We start from the raw sequence: 16,706 nt of genomic DNA, 5'->3' as shown, positions 1-16,706 counted from the left end.
ATAGCTGAACTTTTGATTGCAGGCCAGTGCCTCTTAGGGCATGAATGGCCCACCTCTGAGTCATTCCACACCTGCATATCAACAGAGCTGGATTCCGGATATAAAGGTTGCACACACCTGGGATTCAAGGGCATGACAGGCATGGTGAATCCTGGAAGATCTTTGTGCACTCTACCTTGGGGTCAGACAGGAAGGGTAGTCCAATCTGATAATAAATGGTTTGCACATTAAAATGGGAAAACAACAACCCAAAATACCTAAACCAAAACCTGCTTTTATTTTTATCCTGTAGTTTGTATTTAAAGGTCTGTTTTTTGCTTTTTTTCTTTAGTCCTTCCTATCTCTCATTTCACCAGTTATCACTAACAATTCGTATCAACACAGTTGAAAGTAAGCATCTGAGTTGAAGTTGATTTTTAAGGATTTTACTGTCAGATTTATGTTAATTCTTTAATATTTCTTTGATTGAAAATATTTGTAATTTGAGTGAATGCAGATGCTATAGTGATATGTAAAATGCTGCCTGTAGTGTATGTTGTGCCCGTGCCCGTGTGTGTGTGTGTATGTGTGTGTATGAAGGAAGGGTTGAATCTGCTATTTGGAGGATCAGAAACCATAAACTTGGCTTCGGCCCCCTCAGTGCATAACCAGCTAATGAAAGAGAGGACCACTAAACTCTCACTTGTTTTCAAGGGTAAAGGATTTAATAAAGACTGAGACTGTCTTTAGTAGGCCAGTGAGGCCTACTAATGTTGGTCCGAGGAAGAGCAACAGAAGACATGTAGTTTATAGCAACCTGAAGTGTGCCAGAAATATGACTGGGTGCCTTTTAGGTCCTGTGGAGGTGTAGCCGGCCCTGTTTGCCTTCTGTAGGAATGGGAATCGTGCCAAAGATGCCAGCTAGATAACACCAGCTGTTTCTTCAGTGTTCTGTGGACATGATTAGCTGTAGGTTTTGATCAGGATGTTGTTCGTAATGAAGTCTGACCAGCATCATTTAGACAGGAATGAATGAATGACAGCTGATATGTAAGAATGTGTCTTGATTGGCAGCATTTGGAACTAGTCACCAGCAGAGGTGGGTTGTAAGGGTGGAGTGGGAGAGAAGACCACTCTGACTACTAAGAAAGAGCTTATCTTTATTTAATGTACATCTGAAGATACTGCAGTTGAAGTTTTAGGCAATTGAAAGAAAGGAAGACACAATTGCAAAACATAAATGTTCATGACAAAAACACATTTAAAACAAAATGTCTTGTAATAGGAGTGTGGTGCACATAGTTTAGGTGTGAGGTGACCGGCTCCTCTAGTTATGAGAGAGGGCTTTCACCCAGGGATTATTGATTTTTTAGCCAAAATTTAAAAAGGCCATAGGATTGGATAATTTTACTTACAAAATTGTTATTCTCTTTTACTGTCTCATTTACTTGCTAAGCTACTTGGACAGATCTCTCTCTTTTTTTTTTATCTTGAAGTTTTATGGTCAGTTTATTAAGTTCAATGGTGAAAATTATCAGAAGAATATTCTCCTGAGAGTTATTTTTTCTTAGAAAAAAAAGAAAGGAATATTAAAAGCCTCTCAGTACAGCTGCAGATGCTGTGGCTGTGGAGCTCTCCGGAGATGGTGCATCAGTCCTCTGAGTCACTCCCTGGGCCAGCAGGGTTGTAGTCTGGGTCGTCCTCAACATCCTGCAGCTCCAAGTCATCCAGTTCCTGGAACAAAGACTCATCTACTTCCACATTATTTCCAGCATCCTCCAAGAACTGGATATCAGATGTGTCAAGATTATGATCGGTTTCAAACAGCTGTTTGCCACCTAATTAATTTTTTCCTGCTTGCTCTTCTTTTATCCATTTGTTTTTAATTTCCAAGAGTTCTGCAACAAACTTGGCTTTCCAACATAAGAAATTCTCAATTGTAACAGGGGTGCTGTGGAATAATTGCTTCTCTACTTCTTCTGCCTCTTTTTCTTTTAGTTTCTTTTCTTCCTCTTGTCTCGTTTTTATCTGATCTACTATTTCATTTAATTTTTCTTGCACTGCTGTCACTAGAGTAAAGATCATGACCACACCAAGATTTTCCTCAGCCTGTAATGCTAATAATTTTAAAATGTCTATGACATCATTATCTTCTAGGTTTTCCTGGGAAAAAAATTCATAAAGAGGAGCTTCATCTGGGTGTTTTTCACTGTATGTAAACTTGAGGGCAGTCTGGACAGTTTCATCATTGTCTCCAGCCTCCGATGTCACAGTGACAGTGAAGCTGGGTGGATTTTCTGGTGATACTGTGAAGGAGTTGGGGTAGATGGACTCCAGAGCCTCCAGCTCGTTTCGCTGCTCCTCACTGTAGTCTGTCATCACGGCCCTGGCTGCTGTCCATGGAGCACGCCGACGCTCAGGCAGCGCACCACAGCCGAGTCCCGAGGCCTCCCGCCAGGCCCAGCCTGCTCTGGGCAGATCTCTTCTACAGGAGCCAACAGTGAATAGAGTGCATGTATGAAACATGGTCTGTGATGATAATTTGTCAACTGGATTTGTTTAGGACTTGAAATTTAAATCAAGTGCATGATACCCTGAAAGCTACTTCTGTGTAATATTGGGATAGTGTTTTGCACATGAGGAGGGGGCTTGACTTACTGGATTTGAATCCTGATACCACCATTTTTTCTTCTGCTCCTTTTGTTGTGTTTTGTTTTTTGAGCTGGGGTCTATGTAGCTCAGGCTGGCCTGAAACTCACTATGTAGCCCATACTGGCCATGAACTTGTGGCAATCCTCTGGCCTCAGCTTCCTGAGTGCTGGAATTACAGATACGTGCTACTATGCTTGGCTTCTCTCTGTTCTTTTTATTCCCCCTACCGCCAACCCCCAATCCAGATTTGGTTTTGAAGGTATACATTATATTCTTTCAGTAGTTACCCTTGAAATTAAACTGTAATACTGTTAAGTCTGAAGTTAATCCGTATCTTAACTTCCTTGAGCAGTACAAGTGACCACTTATGTCTGGTCACACCTACACCCCAAACCTAAGTCCAGTATGGTATTTGTTTTACCTTTTTAAAAAGAATATACTTTAGACTTACTTATCCTTTTTCCAGGTGATATTTTAGATTTACCTGTATGTTGGCCAGATTTTTAATGTAAGATTCTTTTTTGCATCTGAGACCTTCCCTCATTTTACTGTTCTTTTACTCTGAAACATATCCTTTAGAATTTTCTTTGAGTAAATGTCTGTTAATAGTAAAATTTTTTAAAATGTAAGATGGCTTTATTTTGCCCTTCATCTTGAAAGGTAGTAAGTTGCTTTGCTCTTTCTGCCTCTTAGGACTATTGTGAGGATTATGTATGTTCATATCTACAGCCCTTAGCACTACACCTGGCATGTTTGCTCATTAAATAACAGCATATTCTCAGAAAAATATTGAACAATCAGATAATTCACAATTGGTTGCAGTGTTCATACTTTCATTGCCTTTTTCTGTTACTTTCTTGAAACTGTGATTTCACTGGGATTGAGGTAGAGGCTACATTTAAGCATTATCACAGTTTTGTTTTGTTTTTGAGACAAGGTCTAGTTATATAGCCCAGGCTGGCCTTGAACTTGCTGTGTACCCAGGCTGGCCTCAAACTTGTGGCAGTCCTCCTACCTCAGTCTCCAAAGCGCTAGGATTATAGGTGTGTACCACTGTGTCCAGTTGTCACAAATTTTGAACATAGGCAAACCTTGATTCAACTGTGAGATCAATTGCTTGCTGTTTGTGGATACCTTTGGCAGGTAACCTAAGACTTGGTTTCTTCATCTATTTATAATATTTATCACTTTTCAGAGTAGTTGTGAGCATTATTTTACGATTTCTCAGATTTGCTTTGAATGTTGCTTGAGAACATATTTAAAACTCTTAGCAAAGCCTCAGATAGTAGGTGGTTAATTTTTTTAATGTAGAAATGTTGCTAGCTTTTTTTTCTGCTGTTCTAGTTGTTTTTATTTGCCAATCCCCAAGTCCATAAAAAGGTGGAGTATCTCCCATGCAAGAAATTTTCTGTTCTGCTCTGGGCAGGCCTTCTGTAGACTCCTAGCTTTAGTTTGGAGGTCACACTTTGATACTTACCTTTAGGTGGAAAAACAGTTTTCTAGGCCCACTGTTTTGGTGCTTACAAGGCCCTCTTTCCCATTTATATGAAATTTGTTTGCTCTAGTTATTTTTGTAGCTTTGGGCAAGTTACTCAACCTCAATTTCCTTGCCTGTGTTACAGGACTCCTGGTGAGTTGTTGTGAGGACTTGAGTTACACATGTAGAAGCTTGGGAGCTTCATATGATACACAGGAAGTGCTCAGTTATTCAGCCTGCACCATTCCTGTGAACAGCCGGGACTGTCCTTTGGGTCCTGTTGGCTTTCTGATGAACAGGATGCATTGCCTGCTATGGCTTTTACTACAGTATTTAATCCCCAGGGCATGTTATACTAAGCTTCCATATATAACTTACTTCATTTGTTCCTTAATTACAAAGGCATGGGTTAGGTAGGACACATATCTTTTCAACCTTATTTTTGTATACAATAAAATGCTTAGGCATACAGTTCTGTGAATCTATCAGGATATCAAGCTGTAATATCCATCAAGATATTATAAAGCATTTCTTTCATCCTAAAATTTTCCTTATATTTTCCCCAATCTGTCATTCTTACACTGTGCCCCAAACACAGGTCTCTTCCTGTCACTGGAGAATTTTTTTAATTTAGGTTTTTTTATATAAATTGAATTATACATTATATATTCTTATGTCTGACTTTTTTCAATCAGCTTGACTATTTTGAAGTTTTCCCACTTTATTGGCATGTACCAGGAATCAGTTTCTCTTTATTGCTCTGTGGCATTTAAATGATAGATGTAGTGCAATTTATTTAACCATTCTCCTTTTGATAGACTTTCCAGTTTTCCCAGTTCGGAACTATTATAAGTCAAGCTGCTATGATCATTTATGTAGAAATCTTTGTGTAGGTAATGTCATCTCTCTAGAGTAAATATCTAGGAGGAATTTTTGGCTCTTAAAGAACATGCATCTTTACCCCATTTTTCCTGATCATGAAGAATCTAGGGCATAGTTAATATAGGTCCTAGAACCAGAAATGTACCAAACCTGGATTAGCATTTGGTTTATTCCCCTCTTGGCTTTTTTTCAGGACCTATTCCAATGAGCTAGTGCTTTTCACAGTTGTAGGGCACAAGAATTCTTTTAAAAGTAAAATATCACTTAGATTTCCCACAAACAAGCCACACTAAGCAATATAAGCAGTCTCCTCAGAAAATTTCAATAGTCACTTTTTGGCTTTTGTCCTCATGTTCTTAAGCAGAGCCTTTTGAGAAGTCTGTACTGAGTTTGGCTACTTCCTGCGAGGAGGGTTTTGGGTCCTCAGAGGTCCAGTCTTTAATCTCTGCTTAGTCTCCATTGTCTTAGTTGTTTCAGACCATGCCAGTAAGCATTTCATCTTTGCATTTTGGTAGTGCAAAAAGCAAGAAGCTTTTTCTGCATACACAATGCCTAGACTGGGTTGTATATCTGGTGAGAATAGTGACGTCACTGTGGCTCTAAACCAAGACTGGTAATGTACCTCCTTGATCCAAGGGCTCTTCAGGAAATGTAGGGCCAGAGAGGCACATTTAAACTCTTATACTATTTCCCTTTGTCACCTGGCAATATTTACAGATAGACCAGATGCCAGCATATTCCATTGCCCTATTCTAGAACAGTGATTCTCATCTTATGTTATCAGACCTAGGTTATGAAATTTGAAATGCTCTTTGCCTCCTTTCCACTGCTACAACTGTACCAGGTGATTTTAATCAACTTGCTTTCATTGAAGTGTACAATTTTTCTTCTCATTACATCTGCAAGCTCTCAAGTTTACAGACACGATCTCCTTGGCTAGACTAATATTACTTGGCCATTCTTGCATGCAAATTTAATACCTTGCTGTAAGTCTGTTGTGTTTTATGCAAATTCCAATAGAGATAATATTTTGGAGCTGTATATCAGAAATTACATGAGGGACAGTAATATTTGTGTAGGCTTTAAAAAAGTAGTCTTGCAGTTTGCATGGTACATGACATTTCTTTTGAAAAAAATGGGATTTTGAACATTCTGTGTGGATTTAGGAGAGATATCTTGCCAGTTGTGTTACTCATAATAAAAAGTCCAAAAATGCCAACCTATGCATGAACATTTAAAAATGATATTTGATTATTAGTCTTTTCCATATATTTGGAATTAACTAGACTCTTCCACTTATTCATTCATTGAATATGTGGTTTTAGAAGCTTTTACTCAGTGCCTGGCTCTGGTCTTGGCTTTGATGATATAGTAGCAAATAATAGTCTCTGTCTTCATGACACATACTTTCTGTTTGAGAGAAACAGACTACAGGCAGCTAAAAAGTAAATATTTGGTATCTCTGGTGACCTGTCTCTGGAGATAAAAGAGAAACCTCCGGTTCTGGAGGAAGGGCGGGCAGGTAAAGGTGCTACATGTCCTCCTCTTAGAGGGATGGGCCTCTCTAAGTGATATTTATGCAAACACTTGACCTGTGCAACTTTTCTGAGAATATCAATCTAAGAGGAGAAACTGTTAGGTACAGATGCTCTCAGTGGGTACCCTTGCCATGTTTGGGGAGTAGCAAGAATGTTACAGTGACTGGAACAGAAAGAAGTAGAGCAGAAAGAGGTAGAAGAATGCAGAGGAACGTGAATAGCAGAGGAGAGAGGGTGTCACAGATCATATTGGGGCTTGTAGGTACTGTAAGGAATTTAGCCTTTTCTCTGAGTGAGATGAGTGTCATGGATGAGGGGATATGAAATAGAGTCTGACCACTATGTTGCTTTATGGCAGCACACACAAACTTCAGCCATTGGACCTGGGGTGCCTTCATCAGCCATTGGAGTTCTGGACCTTAGACGCTGCCCATAGGGGCCTGGGGACCAAAAAGAAGCCAGAGTAAGACAGAAGACACTGACATTGTTGACATTTTTGTGTTGGACCATCCTAAGATTCTTTGCTTGTGGCAGAATTCTAAGTATGTGTTACTTGGGCCCAGGAGTCTATGTTCCTGTAAGTCCTCTAGTTGATCCTGATATACTCTTTAAAAAACCATCAAATACTAGGCCTACCCAAAGAGATTCTGCTTCAAGAGATTTGGCCTGGAGCCCAAGAATTTGCACCCTTCCCAAATTCTCAGATGTTGCCACTGCTATTGGTCAGCAATTACAAGGAACTTGGAGAACCCCTGCTTTGGTGGATAACTGCCATATTGTTAGCCACAAAGTTAACATCTGCACTTTTGCCATTTAACGTAGTGAGTGGCACAGGCTCTGAGCCAAGCTGCCTGGGTCTGAACCTCAGTTATGCCATTTACTGTTGTATGGCCTTCGACAGGCACTAAGAACAGTTCCTCGAACATAGCAGGTTCTCAGTAAATGCCACCTGTTTAATAGTATATATGTATATAATAATGTGATAGAAGTAAAATATGAGCAATTTGCTGAATATAAGCTCTGGATTAAGGGCATTATAAACAAGATTTTTTTGTTGATGTTTTTAGAATGACTTGGAAGGCATTACTAGCTCTAGTTTACACATAGGAAAATGACTTGTTTTCATGCAACTTCTAAGTAGCAACAGCAGATTTCAAATTCAAGTCTGTCTGGCAAGGCGACAAAGCTTGAGCTACACTACTGTACATGCTGCCCTGGAGTACTGGACTGGCCCTCACACAGGTTCAAATCTGAGTCCTGCTGTGGAGGAGGGGGGAAAGAGATCATTTGGGAAGGGTTTTAGTTCTCTATTAGGCCAGTTTCTCATCTGTAAAATGGGAGTGAAGCATGCAGAGTCATAGTGTTTTTGGACCTAATAGAATATCAGATGGCTTAGCATTTTTCATTATTTCCTTTATGAATTAAAAAATTAATTCAAAGCCAAATCCCATCTAGATAATGCATTTATGGAATTTTTCTTTAGAATTCTTTATAAGAATGGATGTTTCCTAACATGAAATTTAGTGATTGCATATTGTATGGAGAAAATTTTTTTATCGTGAAGTTCTTAGCTTTAGGAGAAAAAGTTCATGTTTACTTTATAAACTTTTTCTGCTCGCGGTTCTAGATTCCTTATCTGGGAGAAGCTCACATGATGTTGAGGTAAAACTTTTCCAGATAAGGCATCCATACAAAAGAATGAAGTGGGTATGTCTGGAGATGTTATGTCTAATTTTGACAAGGGCTAGTGTAGTCTAGAAGTTTGGAAATCTTAAAAGCATTACATAAAAGTCAGATGTTTGGGCTGGGGAAGTCGCTCAGTGGTGGAACACATTACTTAGCATGAGACCCTGGGTTCAGTCCCCTGTGCAAACTCCCCTACCTCATCAGACGTAACAGTAATGGTTGTCCTAAATTCCCAGTCATTCATGGATCAGATTATGGCAATTTCATTGCTTAAAACTCTTATTCTAAAATTGAAAGTCATTGATTGACAAATAGCTGCCACGAAGCTCTCAGAACTTCACTACAGTACTAACAGTTTTTGGTGAAGTGCCTCTGGACCCTTTATCCAATCTACTGTACAGCGATTAAAAGAGAAATTTTAATATTCTGAAGATAGACAGTTACAAGGAACTTTAATTGATGGAAGGGGGAAGAGCCACAGTACCTACTGAAATGAAAGTCCGACATTTGGGCGAACTACAGAGTCTGCCCTAATTGTCCTGGGAGTCCCTGAGGGCAAAACTGTTTGCAGTGACTCAGGTTCTTTTTTTTTTTTTTCCCCCATTAAGGTTATTGGTACATTTTAGGTATAAAATACAGTTACATTCATCATTGGGATCTTGTACCTTTACACGAGTATCTTAGTTCTTATTTTTTCCCCTTCCCTTGCCCTCCCTTCACCCCCTCCACCCTTCCCTATTTACAAAGACTTTGTTTCCATTTTTTTTCCTTTTCTCATATTTTTTCTTTTCCTTTTTTTTCCTTTCCCTTACTCCTCCCACTTCCCCTCCTCCTTTAGACCTTTTCTTCCTGTTACACAATATCAATTATACATTTTTAAAATTAACAATATCAAGATCTAGGAGACATTACCACAGATTTTACAGAATTTAAAAGGATATAGAAAGCATATTACAAAAATCCTTTTTGAAATAAATTTGACAACTTCTAAAAAGTACCTTGGAAGACAAATTAATGAAACTAACTCTGGAGGAAATATAAAATTTGAATAGCACCTATTAAAGAAAGTATATTCCTAGCTTGAAAACCTACCTATATGACAACAGCAGGATCATATACATTTTAACTGATTAATTATATCAAACAATTAGAGCAGAAAAAAGAAGGAACACTTCTCCCCTCATTTTAGGAAATCAACATTGTCCTAATCCTAAAACTGGATAAAGATAATAGAAGAAAACAGTATGAACATAGATAGAAATTTGTTTAACAAAACAAACTATTAGAAGTCAGATCTGGCAGTATGTAGAAAGTGGTTTTGTTATAAGGATGGCGGTGTTGTTTCAGCATTGGAAGATCCACCCCCAAAAGTCATCATTTTAACAGAGGAAAGGAAAAAGCCATATGATCCTGTCACTAGTTGGAGAAAAAGTATTGGACTAAATTCTACAGCTCTTCATGGTAAAAGCTATCAGGAGACTAGAAGTAGAAGAGAAACTTCTCAACAGATTAAAGACATGTACGCCATACTTCCAGTGAGAATGCCTTATATGAATGGAGAAGATACAATGCTTTCTCCTTAAGGTGGGGAACAAGGGCAGATATGCTTACTCTTTATCTGTCCATTAAACTTTGAAACCTAGACCCCACCAAAATAGTCTGGCAATAAAATGACACAACTAGGATAGAATTGGCAAGGTAGAAGCAAAATCTTTATATGTAGATGAAATGATCATCTACAGAGAAAATACTAAGAAATCTCTAGGAGACCCTAGGACTTGTACTTGAATTTAGCAGGATTAGAAAACACAAGGTATATATAAAAATTCAGGTCTGTGTATACTTGCCATAAATGAAGAATTGGATATTGAAATTTAAAAGTTATGTAGGAGTACAAAGGACCTAGAAAAGTTAAAAAAAAAACAAAACAGTGTTGGAAGACGTTTAGTACCTAATTTTAAGACTTCTTCTAAAGCTACAGTAATCAAGGCAGTGTTGGTGTAAGGAAAGACATATAGATCATTGGAATAAAACAGAGAATCTAGAAATAGAACCCCACATATATGGTCCACTGAGTTTTGAAAGATTATTTAACATTAGCATTTTATAGAATATAAACTCAATTCAAGAGCCAAGGAAGAGATAGTGTTTTCAGCAAACGGCACTAGAACACCTGGTATCTGTATATAAAAAATTAACCTCAACCCTTTATTCCATACATGAAAATAACTTGAAGGGATCTATGAACCTAAATATGAAACCCTAAAAGTATAAAACTTTAAGAAGAAATTATAAGGGAAAATATTTATGAATTCAGTGTAGGTAAGAACTACCTAGTATACAAAAAGCATGATGTATAAAAGAAAAAAATTGACAAATGAGATTCCATCAAAATTTAGAACTTTAAATGACATCATTAAAATGAAAAGTAGTCCTTAAACAGACCATATTTACAATGCATATAACCCATGACCAGAATATATAAGGAACTCTTACAGCTCATTAATAGACAACCCAATTAAAAAGTAGATATAAGAAGATGATAAATAGCCAGTACAGCACAAGGAAAGGTGTGCAACACTAGAATCAGAAAAATACTAATCAGTACAATAACAAGATTGAATTATACACTCATTAGGGAGATGAAGTTAAAAGTTTTAAAAGCCTTGTCCTGACTTTTTCTTTTTGTTGGATTCTCCCCCTTTGCATTTAATTTGTCACTCCCAATGGATTCATTCTGCTGGGTTTCCTGGGGTTGTGATCCTCACTGTCTTTTCCTAGGGTATTGTCTAAAATTTTTTGGAGTGCCGGTTTGGTATTCATAAAGTACCTGAGGTGCTCTTTATCATGAAAGCATCTTATTTCTCCATCAATTTTGAAAGATACTTTTACAGGGTACATCAGTCTGGATTGGAGTCTGTTTTCTTTTAGGGCTTGAAATACATCACTCCAAGCTCTTCTTGCCTTGAGGGTTTGCATTGAGAAGTCTGCTGTGATTCTGATGGGCTTTCCTTTGTATGTGATTTGTTGCTTTTCTCTCACTGCTTGTAGAATTGTGTTCTTCTGTTGGATTTCTGGAATCCTAACTATTATATGCCTGTGTGTAGATGTTTTTTGATCAAGTCTAGCTGGAGTCCTATATGCCTCACTTATCTGTATGTCAAGTTCTTTTCCCCTGCTTGGGAAGTTTTCTGCCATCACTTCTGTGAACAATTTTTTTATGTCATCTGCACTCTCTCCTCTTTCTTCATTGACTCCAATCAGTCTTATGTTATTCTTCTTTGCATTGTCTAGCAGCTGCTGGATTGATTTCTTGTGTTCCCTTACAATTTTAAAGCAATTTTTCTTTTCCTGGTCACTAATTGCAATCTTATCTTCTGTATATGAAATTCTGTCCTCACATTGGTTCATTCTGCTGCACAGACTTTCGATGGGGTTTTTAATCTCCTGGAAATGTGTTTGCATCTGTTTTATGGATTCCATTTGTTTCCTATGTTCGATTCCATCATGTTCCTCAGATCCTCTATTTTTTTATCTGTGTCCTCTCTAGATTTATTAATCATGTCTTGCACTATGAGCACAATCTTTGCTGTTATCTGAGTAATTATTTCTGATTTCATTTTTCCCAGATCCTCTTTTGTTGCCAGTTCAGAGAGTCCAGGTGGTTGAGTATCAGGTTGTTCCATCTCATTTCCCTTTGGGGTTGCTGTAGGTGATCCAGACGTCTGTTTTTGAGGCTTGTTTATGTGTCTTCTCATTTTCACGGGGAGGTGGGGTGCTTCTGGTGCCCGCGAGGCTCAGCTTCTCTGCCCCTAGGAGTGTGGGATGGCAGGGGAGTTTCCTTCCAGGTGCTGGGACCAGCTCACCTTCTCTGCCCTAGGAGCATGGGATGGTGGTTGGGGAGCTTCCTTCCAGGTGCTGGGACTGGCTCAGCTTCTCTGCCCTAGGAGCATGGGATGGCGATGGGGGGAGCTTCTTCAGTGACTCAGGTTCTTAAGAGAAAATTGTGTTATCAAAGAGAAGTGTAGAGGGTTACTCTTGCTATCTTTTAAAGAATAGACAGGAAATAATGAGTGCATCAGAAAGCTCTTGTCAAGTTTAGTTTCAATAAGAATTAGCTTAGGGGTAAGTTTAAGTTTAAAATTAAAATTTTAAGTTTAAAATAAATCACTGATAAACCATAAATACCTGTGTTCCTCAGTGGTGTGATTACATGTGTAGGGAGGCAGTGAGGTAAGGTGGAAAGAGCATGGACCTGTGAGATAGAGGTCTGACTGGAAACAGGTCACCTTGCCAGGCCTCTGAGTCCCAGCTTCTCTGTGTGTAGAGTGTTATCTGAAGAGTGGTTTGTTCAGATTAAATGAGATGATGACCTGCCCAGTGTGCTTGCCACAGTGCTTTACAAATAGTGATGAGGCTTGTAGATTTCAGGTTTCTGAAGATTTCAAAGGGGGCTTCACAATACTTTTCCATTTATAGACTCATATTTCCATGACTCCCCTCTCCCATCTCCCAACACCTTTTTGAACTATAATTCACAAATAGTAGAACTTACCCATTTAAAGAGTATAATTCAGTTGCTTTTACTATAGTCATAGAGTTGTGCAACCATCACTGCAGTCAGTTTTAGGACATTGTTATCACCCCTCAAAAAAAGAAATCCACACCCTTTAGCAATCATTGCTCTATTTCCCCATTTTCTTTCTCATCAAATCTTGTGGGTCCCACCTTCCTTTACTTCCCTTATTTCTTTTCATATTTGCCTGTTGCTGGATCATGTGGTTGAAATTCTTTGGATTTTTCTGTAAAGCCAGTTTAGCTTTTCTTCCTCACAGCATTTGTTTCTTTGAGTACTGAAACAGCTGCTGCAACCAAATGCAAGGCCTCACCATTTTGCACTTTGTGGCCGCTCATATGGCAGCTTTATTCAAAACCCCCCCTGTACTTCTTAAGTTATTTGTTTTATACAAAAACAGTTCTCCCTGGCTTACGGCTTCTCTGCTGCCATGTTGACAAATGTTGCTTCTAGTGAAATACACAAAAATAAATAACAGCAAGAGAGAGGGGAGCACAGAGCTAAGTGAATTCATTTTGCCTCTTGAGTGCCATTCTCATTTGTTTTAAAAACCACCCTGGCTTCATAGGAAGGAAAGGAGGGGCAGGAGGACTGTAGGAAATGAATGGGTTACATTTGATTTGGGGCTGATGGGGCTGAACAGACAATTAAAGAAGTATCTGGAAACAAGGAGTTTACAGAAATCTGTATATCAAGCAGATATTCAAATTGTTGACAGTAATCTCCATATGAGTCCTCAGATTTCTCATTCTGGTGATGATGGAACTCAAATTTATGTCTTGTTGACACAGTAGAAAATGACTAAGGTTGATTGATCTTGATGTGGTGAGGTGTGTGTTGGGAACTGGGAGAAGACAAGGTTGAGGGTTTGGGGTTCTTGGATTTCAGACTTAATGTCTGACCCAAATGTGAAGAAGGCAGACAGGATGCTGACAAGTATTGATTGCCTGTTATGTGTTAGATATTTCCACCCAGAAATTAGAGAGTGGAATGTGTTGGAAACGCAGTGCATCTAGACTTAGAATAGGCTCTTTTCCCACCATAATAATAAGCAATAGAAGATACAGAAGGAAAAAAGTGGGCAGAGAAATTTGAAAATTAACAGAAATAATAGAAAGCGGTAGATGACAAAACCATTTAGAAAAAAGAGTTGCTCATTTTTTTTTCCCCAGTTTTTAACTACATATCACCAAGAAAACTGCACCTACTCACAAGTGCACATGCAGCTTATTTCGGTTGGGTGCATTATAAAGGTCCATGGGACCAGTAGTGAAATAAAACATGTCCCTGAGTGTTTTATAAATTATCTTAATATGCGTGTTGGTCAGGTGGTAACTGATAAAAATAGCCTCATTGGTCGCACAAGGTATGGGAGGTTTGTTGGTCAGTACTGGGCTTCCATTCTGGATTACAGATTGATTTCTACCCACTTATTCAGTGATTTTTTGATGCTGTTTAGTTTGTAAATATTCTGTTCAATTATTTTTCTCCTTTTTTTTTTTTAGGGGGGAGGAGGTAGCTAATAATGGACACTTCTGGGCAAAAGAGATGAAGCAAGGGTGAGGTAGAAGGGGCTTTTCCTTATACTTTCCTTTGTAATTTCTGAATTTTGTTTAATGTACTATTTTATATGATAGTGGAAGGAAAGGAAGGATGTCTAGGCAGGTAGAAGGAAAGTAAGATGAGTGAAAGGATAAGTGAAAAGATGGATTATTAACTCCCTTGGTTGAGCCTGGAGGATTATTCCTCAGCATATGTAACTTCTGCAATCAAGTAGACTTGTGAAAGGGGCTTGCTGAATATATTACATCCTTAAATGTATTGCCAGATGCTGTCATGCAGACATGTAATGTAGTGTTTAGGGTTACGAGAGTGTGAAACTTAGACTTTCTGGGTTTGAACCCTATCTCCACCTCTTAGTGGCTGGATGTAACCTCGGGCCTTACCTAGTCTCTCTAGTATCTTTCTTTTGAATATGTGTCTTGGATACTTGTTAAAATGGTGGCTATAATAGTATGTATTTACAGAGTTGGAAGGATTAAATGTGTTACTTAATCCACATAAAGTTCTTTGTAGCAGTGCCCACTTCACAGTACAGGTATCCACTGGGGGGACTGGTTCCTGAACCACCTCCCCACGGATAGCAAAATCTACGGATGTTCAAGTCCCTTATATAAAATGGAGTGGTCTTTGCATGTGACTTGCACCTTGCACCTATCTTTTCACATAGGTTTTCTTCTTTTTTTTTGGTTTTTTGAGACAGGGTCTCACTTTGTAGTTCAGGCTGGCCCTGAATTCACTATGTAACCTAGGCTTGCCTCAAACTTCTGGTGATCCCCCTGCCTCAGCCTCCTGAGTGCTGGGATTACAGGTGTGCACCACCCCTTTGATGTATTTTAAATCACTTACAAGTTACTTACAATACCCGATACAATGAAAATGCTATATAAATAATTGTTATACTGTATTGTTTAGGGAATAATGGCAAGAACACAGATCTATGCAAATTTTTTCCCCTGAAACATTTTTATCCCTGGTTAGCTGAATTGTTTAATGAGGAATCTGCGATGCTGAGGGCCAACTATACTCACTGGAAGTTCAGTTTTATTTGATGATCATCACGGCTGCTGATTTGCCTCATCCGCCTTTCTTCCACTCCTTATTGTGTGCCAGAATTCTTTTCCTCAGACGTTTCCAAAGTGCCACTGTTCTGGGTATGGTGCGTTTCCTCTGAGTTGGCTGGCTCCTTAGAGTGCTCTTTTCTAATACAAGCGGGCTGCTTGGACTGCTGGGAGAGCGAGCATGCTGAGGTGGGCCCTTGCTCTCTGTGGAGGTGTTCATTCTCCCAGTGGGAGGAAACACCACTTGTCAGAACACGGCTTTGACTTGTCCAGGTTCCTGTAGTACAGATGGGACCTAGAGTCGCTCTGGGCCCCTTGTCATGGATCCAAGCCAAGGCATCATGTGCTGAGCCAGGAATAATACAGGAATTAGTCTTTTTTCTTTATACCAAGCAAATACTAAGCACTAATCAATCTACAGTTAACTCTGTATCTAATTTCTGAACCAGATGCCATGAATAACTGCCCCTAAATGTGTTTGCCAATAAAAGAATAAGTTTAGGGCTTTTAATCAATGCCACTTGCACTCAGTATTTAAGGTCAGAATCTTGTGTGAGACTTATTTTGATTAGGATAATTGTTGAGTTAAAAAATGAATAGTTTTTGAAATTGTGACACTTACGGTTGATCATGGGTGAATTAGTCTTTGAGAGAATGGAAAATTGTCAATTTCATAATCGTTCTTTTGTTCTCTCTTTGTCCTTTAGGTCACTTATGGAGAAATACGGCTATTAAGAGGAAGGCACTTTTTTTTCCAATGAGAAAAGAAATAAGAGACTAATACAAATTTTGAAGGAATCAGTAATGGAAGATAAGGGGGAACATTGGAAAAGAAGCCCAGTAGTTTTGAGTGGGGAGTGTTTGTGTTTTAGATAATATTAACATGTAATTTTGTGTCTAGGATAGCTTTCTCAAATTAAGCTGTGTTTCCTGGCTAAATATTGTGTTTTGCCTAGATTAAAGCATAGAGTTTGGAAAGATCTGGGATTTAGATACTGGCTCCACCGAATAGCCTAGGGCAAGTTACTTAACCTTTTGGACTGTTTTTATAATTATAGAATGGGGAGGGTAATACCTTCCTCACAGTTGGAAGACTTCATTTGGATCACATAAATAAGAACATGAAGCACAGTGCCTGGCATATAAGAGGTGCCAGAGGGGAGTTGCCTTCCACTTCCTTGCAGAGTTTGTCTGGCTCTCACGTATTTGTCTGGGGTGCAGTTGTATGCATGTAACATGGAAATTACCCCAGTGGCATTGAATTGGAAATTCTTCTGATTGGTTTGTTTGTTGTT

At 38.8% G+C, this 16,706-nt stretch overlaps 1 protein-coding gene and 1 pseudogene across 4 annotated transcripts in view; one reads left to right on the top strand and one right to left on the bottom strand.

Moving 5' to 3' along the window:
* The window catches only part of Auts2 (activator of transcription and developmental regulator AUTS2), a 1,122,451-nt gene that overhangs the window by 131,713 nt on the left and 974,032 nt on the right, over positions 1-16,706 (top strand). The window lies entirely within an intron of this gene.
* On the bottom strand, positions 1,606-2,358 carry LOC101717254 (RWD domain-containing protein 1 pseudogene; annotated as a pseudogene).

The sequence above is a fragment of the Heterocephalus glaber genome, unplaced genomic scaffold (genome assembly GCF_053883595.1).
Source record: "Heterocephalus glaber isolate CG9 unplaced genomic scaffold, H.glaber_assembly_v1.0 deba00001610, whole genome shotgun sequence".
Taxonomy (NCBI): domain Eukaryota; kingdom Metazoa; phylum Chordata; class Mammalia; order Rodentia; family Bathyergidae; genus Heterocephalus; species Heterocephalus glaber.
Note: the sequence above shows the minus strand (reverse complement) of the source record. Positions and strands in the feature narration are given on the sequence as shown.